We start from the raw sequence: 21,557 nt of genomic DNA on the forward strand, positions 1-21,557 counted from the left end.
CTTGCTTGGGGTGGGAAGAACCGGGTTCCTGATTGGCTGATTCAAAATTAAACAGCTCCCTCCCGCCTTGGGGACTTCCCGCCCTGTGAAGGGTATAAAAGCCTCGCCCGACTGCTAGTCGGGGTCTCACTCACTTCTCTCCGAGTGGGATCCTGTCCGGACAGTTTGTGTAAGCTTCTGTACCTGTATAAATCCTTTGCTAATCTTTCTACTTGGTGTTGGTGATTCGCGGGTGTCCTTGGTTGGGACACGGGTCGCATTTACCGGGGAACTCGACTCCTGGCGTGTGGCTCCCGGACCGCAACAAAGTACCGACCTCTTCTGTTTTTTTTCCTCTTAAAAAATGTTTCTGAACTCTTGTGAAGATACACCCAAGACCAGAAAATCCTAGTGTAGAACGGAAACACATATTTGGAAAGTTTCCTTTTTGTTTTTTCCACGATTGACTTGGTAAGTAGTCAGGACTCAGTATTTGCTCTGTTTATTCTGGCCTGAAAGAATCAAGTCATCAATTTGTGAACTTCTGGTGAAAACCAACACCTTTGGGGGCAAAGGCCACGTGTCTCACAGAAACAAGGTAGTGGTTTGACTTTGGCAAAGATACAGCCATATGTCCCCTTGTTACCAGCCGCTCCCTTGATTCTCAGGGGGCTGTGGGGATTACTGCAATTGTACTGGTGGTGAGATTTTAAGCAGCTCAGAAAAACCAAAATAAGACTCTGCCTATGGTCAAGCCTATTGCCTTTTGAAGTATTTCAGTGCCAACAGAAGGTTAGAGCCTGTAGACCCCTTGGATATTAGCTTGGTCCAACCCCTTCATTTTACTGGGGGATAAACAGGACCCACAGGAGGAGAGCACCCACCCCAAAGTCAACACCCACCACTGCTTAGGGTGGGTGCCTGTGAACATGATGGAAGTGATGGATTCTCAGAATGCCTTGGGGTTCCAAGCCTGCATGGACAAGTGTCCAGGGATCAGATAGGTACATGACACTTGGATGGAAGGTCCCAGAAAGGCCGAGTCTCCGCACTCAGATTGTGTTCTCTGCCTGGTCAACCTTCCATCCCAGCCCATTGACCCTGCATCAGACTTACTTGCTTAATCCCGTGTTCTTGCACTGGTCTGGGAGGTCCTTCGTCTGTGTCATTTTTTTCCAACATCTGGCATGGATTTCTTAGCACAGAACTAATCCTTCATACACATGTATTGAATGAATGAGTGAATGAATGAATGCATAAACACATAACTTGAGTATGAGTAGGAGCCATTTTTCATTTAGACAGGATAGGACAGTGTGACTAAAATATTTGGCCTACTTAATGAACACCAAAACCACTTCTGAGCCTTATCCTAGATATTTTTTTTGCTTCATGGTAGATGGCATACTCCACAGTTTCGTCAACTCCTTTTGCTCCTTATAGAACAGGGTAGATTGTCCTTGGGGGTTTAGATTTCACTGCTTGAAGTCATGAGGAGTTGGAATTACTCAGACTCTTTCAGGTTATAAGTTCAAGGATTTTGTGTCCCGAATCCGTTTCATTCAACAGTATTTATTGGGTATCCACAGTGGGCCAAACTCTCTACCAGATGTGGGAATACAACAAGCCAGGTAAGGTCCCGAGCTCAGAGTCTTGCTGGGAGGATGAACAGGCAATGGCAATTTAACAGGATGTGGAACTGATGGAACCATAAGGGGGAACAGTTAACCCAGCCTTGTGGAGACGTCCACAGGTGGAGGTATCCAGCAGAGACCTGAAGGAGGTGTGTCCAAAAGAGCAAGAAGAAGACCAGGGTGAGAGGGAGGGGTGAGATTGTTCTGGGAGGTGGGAACTGCTTGTATAAGACTGAGAGGCAAGCAAGGTCCATGTTCAAGGACCCAGTTTGGCTGGAGTGTCAGGCTTTCTGTCCAGTTTGGCGGATGGTCACCTCAGCAGCCCTGCTGGCATTTGTCCAGTCTCTGAAATAATGCAGCATGATAGAGGGGAGGGACGAATTAAAGCCATCTCACCTCCACAGACTGTCCTGACCAACATCCCCAGAGCAAAACGTTTTCCAACCCGTCTCCTCCTGACTTCTCCAAATTAGGGAAAATTGCTGAGCAAGACAAAATATGGTCGCAGGCATGGCCAAGATGGAGATTTGACATTGTGACTCTCTGTCTTTAAGGAAAAGAATTTTTTTCAGTCTGGCAAACTGGCATTCCCATCCCTTGCTACACTAGCAGTTGACCTGAAAGTTGCAGTTTTATGCGAGAGACCCATATATCAAGGGCAGAACAGTTTTGATGGTTATGAGAATACATGAAAGTGCTGTTTGGATTATATTAAATGGAGCAAAGTAGGTCAATATTGTTTGGAATAATGAACTTGAGTTTAACCAACATATCATAAGCAAAATTATGTGGAAAACCATAGCAAGTTATTGTTGCTGTATTTGGTTATTTGACTATTTAATCTTCTAATGTATGCACATAATAATAAAATACTTTTAGATGTGGATAGAACTCATTTTTCTACAATCACGCAAGTGTATTTAACAATATGTTAATAATGCATCATGCTATATTGTGGGGAAAGTTTTTTTAACATTGTACTCATCAGTTGACATTGAGTTGTCCTGCTTCCTCACACCCACAGGCAGCATGGTTGTATTCAATATAGTAGGTGCTTAATAAAAAATGGGTAGAATTAAGTGGAGAAGTCAGCTTGTTTCCCAGATCATCAGCTGTACTAGGACCAAGGAAAGCCTTTTTTCTGGAGTCATGTGATTGTTCCATGATGCATAACAACCTTCAAAACTTCAAAGAAAATTCTGCCAACCTTGAGAAAAAACAGAATGTGAATCCTTTACCTTAAAGAGGACAGTTTTTACCAGGCTGATTCTTATCTTGGTCCCTCTAAACTCTTACAAACCTCAGAAGAAGCATCTGAGTGAGGCAAGCAGGAATACAGAGAGAGATTCAGAGGCTTCCACTTATTAAGGTTTTGTGCTCCAGAATAGACTGGTGCCAGCATCCCATGGACATCTCTCCTGATTGCATGGCCTCAGGACATTCTCTTATCCTAGTTAAGCTCTGGCACCTCCCATTTGGGGAAGTGTGAGGGCTAAATGGAGGAATTCCTGCTAAGTAAGTACCTGGTACATGTAAATGCCTTCAACAGACATTTCTCCTCCTGATTATTATTATTATTATTATTGTCATTGTTATTGTCACTGTCATCATCCTCATCATCACCACATCACCATCATCATCATCACCACCATCACCATCATCAGCATCCTCACCATAATTATCATCATCATCATCACGAACATCATCATCATCAATATCATCACCATCATCACCACCATCATCACCATCATCATCGCCATCCTCACCATCCCCACCATCACCACCGTCATCATCATCACCATCAGCAACATCAGTACCATCACCACTATCACCATCATCACCACCATCATATTCAGTATCACCACCATGCTCACCATCATCATTACCACCATCATCATTGTCATCATCATCACCGTCATTGTCACTGTCATCACTAGGGTCAGAGAGGAGGCATCCTCACACCTAAGATGCATTTGACCCACTGAATTTGATGCATTTTCTTTGGCCAAAACAAAACAAATTGGCCAATTCATCTCCATTCTGACCCTGTTGGCTTGGAGTCTGGCACCATTTTGCAGAGTGCTGCTATTTCTGTTGACATTTCAGGTTCTCTTGAGTCTGTGACCCTGATAGCAGAGAAGGTGATAAACTAACCGGTTTGGGGGATTAGGGCATTTGTTATGGCCCTGGGGATGGACAGTTTAGGGAAAAATCCTGTGGCTTTACAGATGCCCGGACCTCTGACTATGGCCAGCATTGCCCATCCATCCCAGGTCAGAAGAAGAAAGGGGCTGAACCCAATGGTTGCCCAGTCCCCATTGCTCTGCTGTCCTTGTGAAAGTGACCTTCACAGCTTAATCATTTGGTAGTAGAGAGCCAGATTGCCTCCTAGTAAAGCACAGTTTAAGATCAGTTTCAGGAATTTTTTATCTTTGTAGTGAAGCCATAATGGTCCTTGCAGCAGCTGGGCAGGCTGAAAAGTTGATGCTTCCAAGTGGCTCATTAGGGTGTAATGACATTTCTGAGAGTAGATGCTCCTAGGAGCAGCAGGCAGAAGCCTCGAAGCAGCGGCTTGATGTGTATTCCTCATCAACAGTGTTCCAGCTGATGTATGGGCCATCAGGGGCTAAACTCTATAGGCAGCTCTGGAGTCTGAAAAGGTGCTGAGAGCTCTTTTCTCCAGTATAGGGGATGGGGACAGTTTCTGGGTGTGCAGGTGTAAATGGAGGGGTGAAAGGGGCTTGGTGGGTCTGACTGGAGTTAGACAATGGTGGTGGGTTAGGGGTGATTTAAAGCCTTCCTCTCCAGTTTAGATTGAGCTGTACATTCTTACTCTGACATGGCTATCGTATTAGATGGGATTAAAATTTGAGAGGGAAAGTGGTCTTTGAAGTCAGGAAAATTCTGGTTTCAACCTCAATTTATCTTTTCAATAATCTTGTGGCCACAGATAAATCAATTCTGCTTTTGGGGCTTCACTTTCTTTATTAGTACAGTCAGTACAACTGAGTACAATTTCTTATATCTTTCGCTATGCAGTAAACCACCCTAAGGCAACTTAATCATACCTGTTATAGTTCCGTGGGTTGATCAAGCTCAGCATGGTGTGTTCATTTGGGAACGCTCATGGTTATATTCAGACTGTGGCTGTGTCTAGAGTCATCCAAAGGCTTGGCTGGGCTGGAAGATCAAAACTGGATGCTTCACTTATGTCTTGGCAGTTAACCTGGGCTGACTGGGAGGACTGGGGGCAGGTGGGGCACCTCTCTCTCCCCACCCATGACTGGCATCCTCATAGCATGGCTGCCTCAGATTAGCTAACTTCTCACATGGAAGTTGACTTTCCAAAGACTGGGCATTCTAAGACCAGGAAACTGGAGCTGCCAGTCGCCAAAGAGCCTGGCCCAGACAGACACAGAATCAATTCTGCTGTAGTGGAGTAGACAAGCAGTCACTGAGTCTACTGAGATTCAAGTGGAAGGGTGAGGATGCCATCTCTCCTTCAGATAAGCGGCAGAGAATCTTCAAGACCTTCTTTAATCCTCTTCCACATTGAGAAAATGGTATTTATCCCTAGTAACACTGAAAGAACTGAGGGAAGGAAGTCTATAAAGCATCTTTCTGAGTGCCTGACACACACAAGCATTCAATAAATACCAGTTCTTTCTCTTTTCATCCTTATCCTTCCATATATCTCTTTTTTATTTCACATCTTTATTAGAGTATAATTGCTTTACAATTGTGTGTTAGTTTCTGCTTTATAACAAAGTGAATCAGCTATTCATATACATATATCCCCATATCTCCTCCCTCCCACTCTCCCTATCCCAATCCTCTAGGTGGTCACAAAGCACTGAACTGATCTCCCTGTGCTATGCGGCTGCTTCCTACTAGCCATCTATTTTACATTTGGTAGTGTATATATGTCCATGCCACTCTCTCACTTCATCCCAGCTTACCCTTCCCCCTCCCAGTGACCTTAAGTCCATTCTCTACATCTGCGTCTTTATTCCTGTCCTGGCCTTATGTTCTTCAGAGCCTTTTTTTTTAAATTCCATATATATGTGTTAGCATATGGTATTTGTTTTTCTCTTTCTGACTTACTTCACTCTGTATGCCAGACTCTAGGCCCATCCACCTCACTACAAATAACTCAATTTCATTTCTTTTTATGGCTGAGTAATATTCCATTGTATATATGTGCCACATCTTCTTTATCTATTCATCTGTCGATGGACACTTAGGATGCTTCCATGTCCTGGCTATTGTAAATAGAGCTGTAATGAACACTGTGGTACATGACTCTTTTTGAATTACGGTTTTCTCAGGGTATATGCCCAGTAGTGGGATTGCTGGGTCGTATGGTAAATTAGAACTACCATACAACCCTAAATCTCTTAAAACTGAGATGTCTCGCCAGCAGCAGAGTCCTGAGATCAGGATGTCCCTCGTTTTCCCTCCCAGCTGGGAAAGTTATGGGAATATCTGACCGTCTAGATTTTAGATTAAGATAGTTGTTCTCAGCCTTGGATGCAAGTTAGAAACTCATGGAAACTTTCAGGAATGGCAATTCTTGTCCTCACCCTAGAGTTTCAACTTGGTTGTTTGATATGGGCCCCCTTTATATGTCTAAGCCCCGTCCCCTAGTCTTTTTCATGTCTGCAGTGAGAGGGTGTGTGCTGAGATTCCAAGATCCCTATCAGCACTTGCAAACATGTTACCAGGAGAGGTGACAGGTTGACCTACCCCAAAACCTACTGAGATTGGGTGTCCGGGTCGGCCGCAGGGAGCCAAAACTGGGCTCCGAGAGGTTGGGACTCTGCAAAATGCCTTTGATGATGGGTAGACATCCATTTCCATGAATTCCTGGACCGGGAGGAGGAGACAGGCCAGGGAAGCAGCAGACCCTTGTAAGGAGCAGTGATGGGTGTGCCAGAGGATGTGAATTATGCAGAAACCAAACCCCAGCTGGACCACTGTTTATGGTCACTGGGGATGCCTGGCCCCCTCGGCTCTCTGGTGTGCAAAAGCAGGTGAGGGGTGTTGACAAAGTCATGCCAATGTGAGCATCTCCCCATCACCCCACATCCTTCAGTGAGCACTTGAGTGAACTATCCTTCTTTCAGGATTTAACAGTCATATTCATAAAAATGAAATGGTTGCATGAGACCCCTGCTAAAGAGAACAAACACATTTGGTTTCCATCATGTCCAGGATGGTGGGGATGGATATAAATAGCTGGCTTTTATGAGGAAAGTGCTGAGCAGGTGCAAATAGTACCCACACCTTGAAGGTATCTGCTGAGTCTTATTATTCTTGGGTAATTGGGGTTATGGCCAGTTGCTCCTTCTTATCTGTCAGAGTTTCTGAAGCTGGCGCCTCCAGGGTGAATGAACGCCCCCTTCATAAGCAGCCAGGAAGCCAATTAAACCTTTCTCTGACCTGGCAGGGAGACTTTCTCCTAACTTCTCCAGCTACCCCCACCTCCCCCGTGATACTTGCTCTTCCCTGCCCACTGCAGCCGGCTGTCCAGGAGGTGGAAGGCTCTGGACAGGAACACTGGGCAAGTGTGGATTCCTTAGGTGGCAGGAGCTGGAAAGCAGAGAGGGAGTGAGGGGCTGTAATCAGTTTCTAAAGAGAAGATGCATAACTGCTCTGAACGTCCTGACTCACCAACCCGCTTTTCAGGCTGGAGCAGAGTTTGGGAGAGCCAGGTCATCTAAACAAAATGACTCAGTTGTCCACAAACACCTTGATCATCCGTTACGACTGACAGTTGATTTATTAGGAAGAAAATGAGGCAGAAATTAGGGCACCGCTTCCTCATCTAGAGCTTTCCTCTCCTCTGTGAGTTTCCTGTCCATCTTCATCCTCTTGATGAATAAAATAGTCCTGCGTGGACTCTATCCTGGTGGCCTCCTGGGTGCTGGCCGGAACCAGTGGAGAGGGTGACAAGAACCCCAGGGAAGAAGATATGATAAGAAAACGCACCTCAAAACGCAGAGGGAAGAGTCTTCTAACATCTTTTGAAGACGATGGCCGTGTGCGTGAAGGACTCTGATTCATACAAAGTGTCATTTTAAAGTATTTTACCCCTTTGTAAATAATTCATTTTTTTAAATACGAGGTTTTATTAATTTTGACTTTCCATGCTGTGAGCAGCTAATTCGTAACCAACTGTGCGACCTTCCATTGGTCTTAGCCATGGGATGTGGACGCACACATAAACCATCTGTATTAGTTTCCTGGGGCAGCTGTAACAGAGCAACACGGACTGGGTGGCTTAAACAACAGACATTTATTTTTCTCCTGGTCCTGAAAGCTGCAAGACCAAGATCAAGGTGTCAGCAGGTTGGTTTTTCCTGACGCCTCTCTACTTGGCATGTAGATGCCACCTTCTCCCTGTGTCCTCATGTGGTCGTCCCTCTGTGTGACTGTGTCCTAATTTCCTCTTCTTATAAGGACACCAGTCATATGTGAATAGGACCCACCCCAATAACCTCATGTAACTTAATTATCTCTATAAAGACCCTCTCTCCAAATCAGTCACATTCTGAGGTACCAGTGTTTAGGATTTCAACATACGAATTTGGTGGGGGGTCCACAATTCAGCCCATAACACCACCGAAGGCCAGCGTAGCATCCTGCCTTGGGGCCAGAGGGGCCGGGTCTGCGGAAAGTCCCCTCCTCTCTGTGACCTGCTACTTTGTCTGTCCTCACAGCAGCTCTGTCAGCCGCTGCAGACGTGGTTCGGGAAGGTTATGCACCTTCCGATAATAACCTTCCCCTACTTACTGCAGGGTTATTTAATACGGCAGCTTCCTTTTCACCACCCACAGCCATAAACAAAGACAGATTGCTCCTCTCACACTGAAGGCCTTTGAATATAGAACAGAATTGATTTTATAGATGGGAGAGGAAGCCTTCCTCACATGGTCCGTGTGAGGTTGCATGTGATGACAAAGCCCCTCACTCAGCGAATTCCTCCTCCCAGGGAGATCACGTATGCACTTGCTTCCATATGGAGGTGAGTGCAGATCAGATAGAATGCTTAGTTATTACCTCGATGGGGCTGAGTTAAAATTTTATTTCCCTGATCGTTTACCAAGGATCTGCTTCCTCTCCAGGAAACACGATTTCGCAAGTCACATGAATCAAGTTCGTCAGCAGTTTCAGACTCATTTGCTTCACTACTTTCTGATGTCATGAGTCTCGGTCTTCCTGGGCAAGCACTCCACTGGTTCTAGAAACTTCAGTGGTCTCCCATTGTCCCTGCCCCTCCCCAAGCACCCCGATTCTCTCTTTTACTTGCAAATCAGAGCTTTCTTCTCTAAACAGACCAGCTACTGGCCACCCACCCTCTCGCAGCCATTAAGTGCCCTCCAGACACCTGCCTCTCCCAATTCCTGGTGCTCCTTCAGCCTGACCAGGGAATTCAGAGCACGATAAGCATTACCTGGCATGTGTTTGTTTCCTGTATATGCACCTTATTTCTCTGAAGTTGCAGAAGGCAGAGAGTGAAGAAACAGCTCTAACCTTTCTGAGAGATTTACTATGGGCTGGGCTTGGGCAGATAGAACATGTTTTCCAACCATGGCGTTGTTTTCTACCTTGGCAATCGCGGTGTTGAAATAAAGGCATTATTTATTTATTGGAATGCCCCAAATATTTTAATCTGCAAGCTTTTACCACCGTGACTCAGCGCAGCTCCCTTAAATAAAAGCCCAGAGAGACAACCACGGTCCTCTCTCTGTTGTAACCCTTGGGGCAGGGTGTCTGGCACTGGTGCAGAAAGGACAGAGCCCTTGTCACCCCACTTGCTGAGTGAGGTCCCTGTCATTTTTTATTAAACCATGGGCTTCCTGGAACCCTACCCTTTATCTACAGATTTCTCTGGCTTCTCTCTCTCCTGCACCTTTTTTGGACTTGTTTTTGCAAATGGCAGAATAATGTACAGATCAACAACATGGATTTGGAGCCAGGGAGCCCAGGTGCAAATCCTGGCTCTGCCACTCACTAGTTGGGTGGCTTTGGGCATGTTACATAACATCTCTGTGTTTTATTTTCTTCAGTGGTAAAATGGGGGAATAATCATAGTACCTATAATATCTTCTACCTCAAAAGATTGTTCAATTGTTGAGAAGTGAGATGCTTGCAGCTTAATTAGCAGCGCCCAAACTAAGGTACTTGGTCCAACATCACTCTATTGTTTGTCCCAAGAAATTCTTGCCCCGGAAGATAAGCTCTAAAGTAAATCACTGAATCATTAGCTTCAGCAGCATACTGACAATCTGTTTTGCTGAACAATAGATTGTCCAGCTGGGCAAACACACTTATTCATCAAAAATTTGGCCCAAGACCCTAGCCCGGTCATGTCCACCAGTCCGACACTATTATATCATCAACACCCTTATAAATGTTCACCTTTGATTTCTGCCGAGGTGCGTTCTCCCTTACGTCCTAAATCATCCGCTTGACTCTGCTTGATTAACAGGGCTTTGCTTGGAGAAAAGGGCAGTTAGAAGGATTAACTGAACATCATTCATTTATAACATCTAATAAGCACTTAACACTGCTTGGCACATTCCAGGTAAGGGAGGTGTCAGTTGTCTTTATTAGGTTCGGTTGTGAAGATAACTTTGGTGCATTCAAAACATTTATTTTACACCCTTTATGTCCAATGCATGCTCCAAAAGAATTCTAAGTGGACAAGTGAAAAGAGCGAAGAAAATACGTCATGAGAAGGGGTTGCAGTGAACTTGGAGGGCACTGGTGGGGCCTCTCTGGAGAGGAAAGAATCCGAGGGCGTTTCCCATCCTCCCTCCTGCCTCCCTCTCAGCTGTCAGCTCAAGTCCCTCTGGGCTGTAATAAGTGTTCTCATCCTGCAGTAATTCTTGTGTTACTGCTGGAGAAGGTGGGCCTCCGTGTCAGGCCATCTCAGGATTCAGGGTGGGAGGACTGTGATAAAAAATATTCCCTCACCTCCATCACCTCCTGGAGATTTGGGTACATCCCATCCCACTGCTGCTTGATCACCTTACAGTGGAAGAATCAACAGAATGATGGTATTTTCCTGTTTCCCCTCCTCCCCTCTTTTCTGTGGGGCCTTGATCTTGCGAACAACTGTTGTGCCTCCAGGCTAGTGGGAGATGTCCAAGATCCACAGTGTCTTCCACAAGAGAGGACTACGGGAGGGACCCACTTGCAAAGGCGGGCACGTGAGAATTCCAGGATGTTTTTTCCTTCCACCTTCTGTGATCTTTTACATGTGGATGCCAAGTCCTTTGAGTGAAGGGCATCACAAGGACGTTTCATAAGAAGAGCAAAAGGTACTAGAAGAAAACATCGTGGGTGCACGCACACAGACCACTTTTCACATTTGACCAACAACATCGATTTTTGTTCGTGCTGCTATTTTTGTCCGTGATGCTTTTAGATCTGACCCGGCACTGGAAAAAGTTCGAACAGGGACCAGGAGGTGGCCCCTGTGCTGCTCATAGTCAGCTTGGCGAGTGACTGTTGACAGGGATGCCTCAGAGACTCACTCTGTCGAGGGTTGATGCCTCCGAACCAGAAACGTGTGGAGAAACCTCCTTCAAATGGATGACCCTGTTTCCATTTGGAGGTGGTATCTGAAACTACTTTTCAGATTTGCTGGACTTAGTTTTCTTTCTTTCTTCTTTTTTTTTTTTTTAAGTGCACACAAGTAAATTACCTCTATTTTCTTCTGAAAAAGATCTTACTGGAAAAACACAACTACCCTCATTCCCTTACATGCCCTGTCTTAATAGACAAGCTGTTGAAATTCTTTTGAAATTTGTTTGCCAAAGTAGGACATACCACCTTGTGAAGAAACTGCAGGAAGGGAGAAATATTGAAATCCAAGCCCCTCAACCATTTTATTTTAGACTTTAGACCATTGGAGAGCTGCATTCTCATCCCTGTCTGAGTTTGCCAGGAGGGGAGAGGACCGTTTAAGGCCATTCTGAGTGTGAGCTAAGCCCCCAGCTCCTCAGAGGCCAGTTCCAGCTAGTTTTGCCAGGAAACTGGAAGAGAGGGAAAGACTTATTGGTATGGACATCACTAATCTGAAATTTATGATAATTTAGTTAGAGAGGGGCTACTGTGAATGGAAGGTTTGGCCAAACACATTTATAATGCAAACAAGATTGCAGAAGGGAGGTCTAACTCCCTTTAGTTGGCCGCCTGTTTGCAAGGACTGAAGGGACACACCATTTATTTAACCTATAATTGATTTGCCAATGACCCATCTATCTTTATCTGGTTTTCTACTAGTTAGGAAGCCCACTACTGAGTGGGCTGGGACCAGCATGATGCTTTATACTCAAAGTTATTTGCTGATTGAAGAAGTGAATATTTTTATAAAAATAAAGACCCAAAGGGAAAACACCTAGTTTTGGTGATACAATACATTATTTGACTAATTTATCTCCATTTCTTTTAAACATTGTATATTTCAGAATTTTCACTCATCTAGATCAGTGGTCTCAACTGGGAACAGTTTTGTTCTGCAGAAGATATTTGGCAATATCTTCCTGGACCTGAAGCTATTTCTGGTTGTTATAAGTTGGGAGAGGTGTGTTGGTGTTACTGGCCATCCCAGACACACACACGCAAAGTGTTATCTGTTCCCCAGTGTCAACAATGCTGGTGACCTTGACCTAGAGGGGACTTCTCAGTTCTTCTGGGGAAGGGAACTTGGACTCTGAGGCTCTGTGTTAGGATGTCTGTGGTTCTCATCATGCCTCTTGAAGGATTTTGACATTTCTGCTTCCTGTCCATCCTCTTGGACTCAAGAGGACCTGTGAGACAGTAAAACCTGAGAAAATTTATTCATCTCAGTTATTTTATAGAGGAACAGGCTTGAAAAGGGAAGGAAAGAGACAACCTTCACCATCAGTGAATTCGCTTGTCTGGTGAGATATCTCATTTGTGCTATAGGGAGAGTTTCCCCCCTGGGGAATGGCCAGCTTTTATCTCCTACTTCTGGACAAACCCTGGGGTGGAACAGACGCTGAGCGAGAGCTGGTGCCATGCAAGGATTTAAGCCCGTGTGAAGGTTCTGGAACACCCTCTCATGAATGGCACGAGGAAGACTCCTGTGGTGAACCTGCCAGTTTCATGAATTATCCCCTTGGATAGATGGGGAATTTGTTAAGTCTTGCCATCTTTTCCCATCTGTTTGGCCAAGAGTTTCATACAATGGAATTTGAGACCGTGAAAATGGAATGGGAAATGTGTCCCATGGCTGTGACTTTGACTATATGGATTTTATCTCCTCCAGGAATCCCCAATCTTAACTCTCCACCCACTCTCTCCACTCCCAGGCAGGTAGAGCCTGAGGTGGGAAGTCAGGCCCTACATTGGGTTGGCTTTTCCATCGGGTTCACCCAACTGAGGGATCGAGAGCAGGGTTTAGAGTGAGGCAGACATGGAGCTGTACCCCAGCTTCATCGTGTGTTACCCAAATCAGTAGGGAGCCATTTCTAGTTGGCACACCGTTTCCTCATGTTTAAAACAGGGATAGTGATGCCCAGCTTCTCCGGTTGTCATGGAGACAGAGATAATGTGTGTATCGTGCTCAGCCCAGTGTTTGCCATGAGGAAGCTCTCAGGAAGGATGGCGGCAAACCTTCGAAGGTAGCATTTCCTGCCATGGGCGTTAATAGGGTATAATGCAAAAATGGTGTCCTTGCATTCAAAAAAGGTTGGGAAATATGCAGTGAAAGTTAAGGAGGCTTCTTTTTTTTTAACTGTAGGACTCCTCAGCAACATGCATATGTAATGCAAATTAGGGCTCTCTGAAGTGGGCAGCATTTTCCAAACTTGCTTTATTCGTTTCACACCTAATTATTTTGTTCATATATATGCAAAACACTGTTTGAGGTACTCAGGATTGTGCAGGAATAAGACAGAGTGTGGGATCCTGTAAGTTTCATCCCAGGGAGCAGATGTGAACGGAGGAAGGAGAAAAGTATCTGTGAGTGAAAGATGTGAATCATAGAATTAAAAAGGCTGAGAGGGCTGGTTGGTTGCTTCAGATGGAGAGGTCAAGGCAGGGCTCCAAGAAGATTAAGTTGAGGCCTCAGTGACAAAGACACAAGCAAGGGACAGTCGGGGCAAAGAACGTTCCACATAGAAGGAACAGAAAGTGCAAAAGAAAAAGTCCTGCAACAAGAATGAATATGGTGACTGACACAGTGATGGACAATGGGGTCAGAAAAGCAGGAAGGACCCCATTAGCATTAGATTTATGTTTTAAAGAATCACTCTGCCTGCACTGCTGTGACCAACACAGCAGGAGGCAAGGTGAAAGTAGAGAGGCTATTGCTGAAATCCAGGGGCAGGACAAGGGCTGACACAGAGCAACTCTGGGTCTCATGAGGAATGTGTGTACTCTAGATCCATGCTCCTGTTCCTTGGAATAAACATTTTATACTTAGATGTTCATTCCTGTAGAATTCCCACATCACAAACCACAAAGAAAAGAGCTCAATGCATGATCACAAAGAGAACATGTCCATGGAATTCTCCACTGGGTCTGGAGGGTCTCCTAGACCTCCCCCATCACCAACCTCACCCCCACTTGCCAAGGGGAAGCAATATTCTGAGTTCTAAAGCCACAGAGTAGGTTTGCTTGCTTTTGAAAGTATACGATGGACTCATACACTATGCATGCTCCTCTGGGTGGCCCCTTTGGTTCAACCTCAGGTTCATCCAGGTGTTGATCACAGCAAGTGTTCCTTGCTGGTTGCTGTATAGAATTGCATTGTTCCATTACACCAGAACACATGTGCATTCTGCCTTGGATGGTCATTTGGACGGATTCCTCTTTTAGCTATTATGAATAACGCTGTTAAAACATTCTATGTATGCTTTTTTTTTTTTTTTTGCGGTACACAGTCCTCTCACTGTTGCAGCCTCTCCCGTTGCAGAGCACAGGCTCCGGACGCACAGGCTCAGCGGCCATGGATCACGGGCCCAGCCGCTCTGCGTCATGTGGGATCTTCCTAGACCGGGGCACGAACCCGTGTCCCCTGCATTAGCAGGCGGACTCCCAACCACTGCCCCACCAGGGAAGCCCTATGTATGCATTTTTGTTTGTATAACTAGGAGTGGAATCTCTGGGTCTCCAAAGAGATTGTACCATTTTTTCTCCCACCATCAGGGTAAGATGGTTTTGGTTTCTCCCACTTGGTGTCATCAGGCTTTTAAATTTTCGCTATTCTGGTTTGTCTGTCATGGTACCTCTTGTAACTATAATGTTCACTCCCTTGATGATTAACGAGTTTGAGCATCTTCTCCCATTTAATGGGCCAATTTGGACATTCTCGTTTGTAAAATACCTATTTAAACATTTTTCCCATTTTCCATTGCATTTGTCTAAGTGCTTAATTTGTGGATGTTTATTTTTCAGTTCTAGAATTGCCTTTTGATTTATTTATTTTTATTACTTTTTTTTAATGGTGACACCATTGTATTTGCATGTTACTGTTACTCTGAGAGGGAAGGACATTCTTCCACATTTTCTCTTTTTTTAATGTAACATTATTGTTATTTTTAAATTTTATTTTATTGAGGTATAGTTGATTTACAATGTTGTGTTAATTTATGCTGTACAGCAAAGTGATTCAGTTATACACACACACACACACACATATATATAGACATTCTTTTTCATATTCTTCTCCATTGTAGTTTATTACAGGGTATTGATATAGTTCTCTGTGCTATACGGTAGGACGTTGTTGTTGGTCCATACTATATATAATTGTTTGCATATGCTGATCCCAAACTCCCAGTCCATCCCTCCCTCACACCCCCTTGATTTAATTTTATGGTTTCCAGTTTTCTGCCCAGATTCTATATCTTGTTCTTTTTTTTTTTTAATTGTATTTATTTATTTATTTATTTATTTATTTATTTATGGCTGTGTTGGGTCTTCATTTCTGTGCAAGGGCTTTCTCTAGTTGCAGCAAGTGGGGGTCACTCTTCATCGTGGTGCACGGACCTCTCACTATCGCAGTCTCTCTTTTTGCAGAGAACAGGTTCCAGACACACAGGCTTGGTGGCTCATGGGCCTAGTTGCTCCACGGCATGTGAGATCTTCCCAGACCAGTGTTTGAACCCTGAGAATTGGCAGGCAGATTCTCAACCACTGTGCCACCAGGGAAGCCCCTATATCTTGCTCTTAAATTTCCTGAACACATTAATCATACTTACTTCAAAGTCTGTGTGAAATCTCAACATCTGTGAGTCACTGTGGGTTTGTTTCTATTGTCTGTTTTTCTCTTCGTTTTCATTTAATTCTTGCATTTTTTTTTAAAGCAATAGGACATTGGAAGCCAGATGTGTTTAAAAGGGTCTTTTATGTTTGGAGGGTCCTGAACTTCAATTTTATCTCCCAGGCACTGTGAAACCACCAAAAGCTATGCTTAGTTTCTTCACCACCATTTTCTTCCTGGCTTTTTAGCCTCAAGACTTCTGCCAATGAATCAGCAAATGCCTTCACAGGAAAAGCAGCACTGACTAGGGCCCTCTTCTGCGTGCCTCTTTTCTCTCTGGAGTGTGTGGAGATCACTTAATCCAGTTTATATGCAAGCTGTTTGGAGTTCAGGTTTATGGTTTTATTGTGGCTGTTGCTTCTTCCTCCCTTTTCTTTTTCTTTCTTTCTTCTTCTTTTTTTTTTTTTAGATAAGGACAGGATAGTCTATTTCTGGTCTGCTTCCATTCCCAGTTACAGCCCTTCCCAGACCCCACCTTGATGCCCACATGTTTACTGGAACGCATCCTCCCTGAGAGCTCTGAGCATCCCTCACCTGCCCAGCCCCGTGGAACTGGACAAAGCTCTTCTCAGCTTCTTAGGCTCTCAGGCTCCTTTCACGAAATCAGCAGATGTTTCAAGGAGAAAAGTCATGCCAAATTCTTGGCTCTGCCTTCCCTGGCCTTCTCTCTGGGATTGTGGTTCCACGTGTCCCTGCTACCTTGGTTGCATTTGGATGCCTTCAAACAGATGTTTTATTTTATGATTTTTTCCTGAATTTTCTACAAATAAGAAAATTTTTATACAAAATTTTCAATCATCCACAACAAGCTCATCTGTCACATCCAGATGTGGAACATCCGGATGTATTTTGAAGGGAGGTCAACAAGATGAGCTGAGAGATTGTCTGTGGGTGTGCAAGAAATAGAGTCTTCTTCGACCTTCTTTAAGGTTTGTGGCCAGGGAAACTGAAGTATTGAATTGACATCCTTCGGAGGAAGTTGGAGAGAGATGAGGAGTTAAGTTTTGACATGCTGAATTTGAGATATTAGATATCCATGTAGAGATGTTGATTGAGCCCTTGCATACATACATCTGGAGTTTGAGGGAAAGATTAAGGCTAAATGAGCAAAGGTGGTCTTTGAGCAGACAGCACATAATGAACTTGAACTTTTGGAGAAGGTCTTCCTGAAGATTATGGAGTCATTGGCATATACACTGATGCTATATTAAACCACAGAAGTGATCACCTAGGGAGCAAATGTACGTGAGAAGAGAACCAAGGTCTGAGTTCTTTGGCACAAATTTAAGAAGCTGTGGAGAAGAGAAGATGAGAAGGAACCATCATAGAGACAGGAGAAAAACCAAGAAGCATGTGCTGTGTTGGAAGCCAAGAAAAGAGAACCACCGATGAAGAAAGAGTCATTATCAATCTTGACAAAGAGGGCATCTGACAGGAAAAATGTGCTGCAATTTCTGGGACCCTTCAAAAATTGTAGGTCAATCAAAGAGTAAGTAGCTGGCAAAGAGGTTGAGTAAGAATTTCCCATTAAATAAGACAAAACCTAGCAGGGTGCTGTGTCCAAAAGTCAGGAAGAAATGGGCTTCAAGAGGGAGATAGAGTTCAATGAGACAAAAACTGAAGGTTCAGATAAGATAAAAACATAGTCATCTCCTTTGGTTTTGGCAACATGGTGGCCAGTGGTAACCTTAACAAGAGCAGGCTCAGTAGAATGGTAAGGACGGATGCCCAAGGCAGAGGGTTAAGGAAAGAGTATTAGGAATTGTATTAGTCAGCGTTCTCCAGCGACACAGAACCACTAGGATGTGTAAGTGTGTGTTTGTGTCTGTGTATGGGGGAGAGAGAGATGGATTTATTTCAAGGGATTGGCTTGCACAATTGTGGGGGCTGGCAAATCCAACATTTGCAAGGCAGGCCAGGAAACTGGAGACCCAGGGAAGAGTTGATGTGGCAGCTGAAGTTCAAGGCAGTCTGGAGGCAGAATTCCCTCTCCCTTGGGGGAACCTCAGTCTTTTGCTTAAGGCCTTCGACAGATTGAATGAGGCCCACCCACACTATGGAGAGTAATATGCCTCACTCAATGTCTGCTGATTTAAATCTTAATCCTCTCCCCTAAAAAGCCCTCACGGAAACATCTAGAATAGTGTTTAACCAAATATCTGGGGGCCTTGACCTAGCCAATTTGACACATAAAATTAACCATGAGAGATGAAAAAAGAAACAGAGTGCAGATGATTCTTTGAGATGTTTCGCTATGAACAGACTAGAGCTAGAGGGACAGGTGGAATCCGATCATTATTTTATTTCTCCAGAGGAGATATTTGAACATGTTTGATCACAGAACTTTTATTCTTGGAATAATTGTTAATATTTCTCTGATGTAGTGTCCTGTGAAAACCAGTTTGGGAAATTCTGGCTTCAGGACCCAAAACTCAGTTTGTATTCTTTTCCTGATAATCAGTGAATCAATCACACAAACAAACAAAACCTCACACTGCTTTCCAACTTTCTCTTTGTTCCATCTGTGGATTCTATCTGATTAATTTATCCATTGAGTCCTGCTAACTGGCTGCTGCTAATCTCTTTAGGCTCTAATTTTACATTAGGACAGAATTCCTGAGAAGGAACAATGCCTTTCATACTCCATGTAGTGACCTAGAGGTCTAATAACATGCTCTCAGACAATTGATGGGTTTGATTTGGGGGATGCCCAGCCATATCATTAGTGCAAGAGACCATACCAATTGGCCTACCCCACATGTAAAGAGACAGCCCTAGTAAATTCTCAAACACACATAATGCTTTAAGGTTTTCACCTTTCATTTATCCATCTAGTTCTATATATTGGCAGATATTTATTGCAAAAAACGAGTTTGGGAAAAAAAATAAAAACAATTTGAACATCAACTCCGAGTCTGTACCTAATTCCCAGAAAGAAATATTAACTTTGACCAAAAAAAAAAAATCATAGTGACCTCAAGGCCCTCAATGCTGATTTTATTATTAATGGTACAGATGTCTTTGGCCTGTAGTTGTGTCATTGAGGAATGGAAATTTCCATTTGCAGAAAGGGATTTCACTCGCTTCTCACTTCTGGAATTAGTCAGTGCTCTTAGTTGCAAGCAACAGATACCAGTATCATGACTGTTTAAGCAAAAAAGGAATTTGCTCAAAAGAGGTGGGGTAGCTCATGGAATTGTTGACAAGTGGGGGGATCAGGCTCAGCACTTGAGAGCGAAGGACAGCACACATGTTCATGCTGCAGAACAGCCCGGGAGGCATCAGTGTCCCTGGCATTGGCTCTTAGCTTTCAAAGTTTGCACTGCCAGTGTCCACTAGGGTTAGATCTTGGGCACTAGAGCCACAAGTATGCAGTGCTGGTGCCCTAAGAACTTTCTCCTCCCACAGATGTCTGTACCCCTGTACCCAAGCTGGACCCTATGGGGCCTTCTTAGAACAGGACCCCCGCCCACCATGCCCTCCACCTTCCTCTTGTCTGTAGAAAAACTGTAGCCTCCTAGGCCTTCCCTGAGTTCCAAAGAGTAAATTAAACCAGAGAAGTGAGAACATGCAGAAAGGAAAACAGTCAAGCAAGACAAAATAATAATAGTTTAGCCATTAAACAAAGTCAAGTACATTTAGTTCCTCTTCAAGGGCCATAGATGATATTATGAGCCGTGTCCTTTGAGATGTTTTGCAGATACTGAAACCCCTACCAGGTGGAAGAAGTTAACTGTATGCTGCCCACAAGCATGTAGACCCCAGAAGGTTGATGATGCTGACTCCTAATTACCTCACCACCAACAATTCAGAAGGCTGTCCATGAGCTGATCATACACACCACAACCCCTCTACCTCACACAGTCTTTAAAAACCTTTCCCTGAAAATCATTGGGGAGTTCAGGCCTTTTAAGCACTAGCTACCTGGACTCCTTGCTTGGCAACTGCAGTAACTGCTGCACTTTCCTTCACCACGACCCAGTGTCAGTAGACTGGCTTTACTGCTTACAAGTGAGTGGACCCAAGTCTGGTTTGGTAACACCTTCTCAACATCACCAGATCCTGACTCAAGTCTTAGCAAATTCATCTGGTTGCTGGACTCTAGGTCAAGTAATGGTGCCACAGGATGGCTAAAATGTGAACATCTGCCTTTCTCTGCTTCTATGTAAAAGGTGTCTCTGCTTCCCACCAAGACCCCTAAGGGGAAATTGCCACACATAGGAAGGAAGACAAAAAGTTTTGTAAAGCAGAAAAAACAAATAGCTCTAGTGTTGAATTAATTTTCACCACTGGGATTGGCAGTCCTAGGAGGCACCCAGGGGACCCCCAGAATTCCCTACCCCCCCATTCTGCACTGTTTATCAACAACCTATTTCCCCTTCCTCTCTCCATGGTCAAGATTCAACACTTGAGCCAATATCGTATCATTTTTTTAAAAAAATGTTTTCACCTAGTGGCTTGAAGATCACAAAATGTCCTCATGAGCAATTACTTTGCTACCACTTGGTCTTACAACTACAGTTCTTCCTTCATGGATCAATGTGGGGATTTTTCCTTTTACTGATGTATTTCTTGCAAGTGTACAGTCAGAAATTGAATTGGTTCAGGGTTCTCCTGGGCATACCAGAATGGGGAGCAGAGTAACCCTCTGTGTATCACCTGATCCTCTTAATACTCCACCCATGATTAGGGTGAGCTTGTCCCATTTCCAAAAGTCCCTGAAAGTCTGAGCTTTTCCCTTTTCCCAATGCATAGTTAAGTAGTCAAAAGGCTGCTGGTCTTTTTAGGAGAGGATTAGGGGAAAACTTCCTAATCCTTTTTTGTAAGATTGTTCCCAGACCCCTCCTCAATGGTGTGTAGCCAACTCATCATTCAAGAGGTCCTAGGCCTGTGAACTGACTCAGGTCAGGGGCTTAGGTGAGGGGCTGAGACTCTACATCATTATGGCTCTGTTTAGGCTTTGTTCATCTGGCCTGTTGAAATCAAATAGGATTTTACGTGCTCTATTTTGTTCCTACAGGACTCAACATGCATGAGCTACCTCTAATAATTTATGAATAGCAGACCATTCTAATTACAATATTTTTGGTTCTTAGTATGTAACCACACTCACTTGGCCTGGATGGTAAAGTGTTGCCATGTCTTTGCCTGCCAGGATCCTGGAATTCCTATTTAAATCAGGAAACCCAATTCAATTGCAGCATCTCTGCATCTACAGTTCTATTTAAAGTTTCAGGTCCTTCCATCAACAAAATATTTATTAATGTTTTTATGAAAGGAGTGCTCTGAGCCTTCTTGTAGGACACAGTTAAGGAGTAGGAGAGTGGATGATAAATCCACCCTTGTATTTTAATCTTCCTCCTTTTGGAATCTTTCCTCTATGGTAAACAAAAGAAGGCTGGCATCCCAACTTCATTTAGTGTGAGCCTCTGGTGAAATGTTGGGCCCAGGTTTTATTCAACCAACTCAGAAAATAAGCAGAACAACTTTCAGAGGTTTGACTTATCACATTGCAATAAAAATCTCTGACATATGCATCTATATTAGGAAAAAAAAATTAACCTGATTAATATTATGTTTTTCCCTGCTAGGACTACCACCGTGAAATCTAGTGTCCCCTTCCCTTCTGTCCAGACATA

Source organism: Lipotes vexillifer, unplaced genomic scaffold (genome assembly GCF_000442215.2).
Source record: "Lipotes vexillifer unplaced genomic scaffold, Lipotes_vexillifer_v1.1 scaffold835, whole genome shotgun sequence".
NCBI classification, from domain to species: domain Eukaryota; kingdom Metazoa; phylum Chordata; class Mammalia; order Artiodactyla; family Lipotidae; genus Lipotes; species Lipotes vexillifer.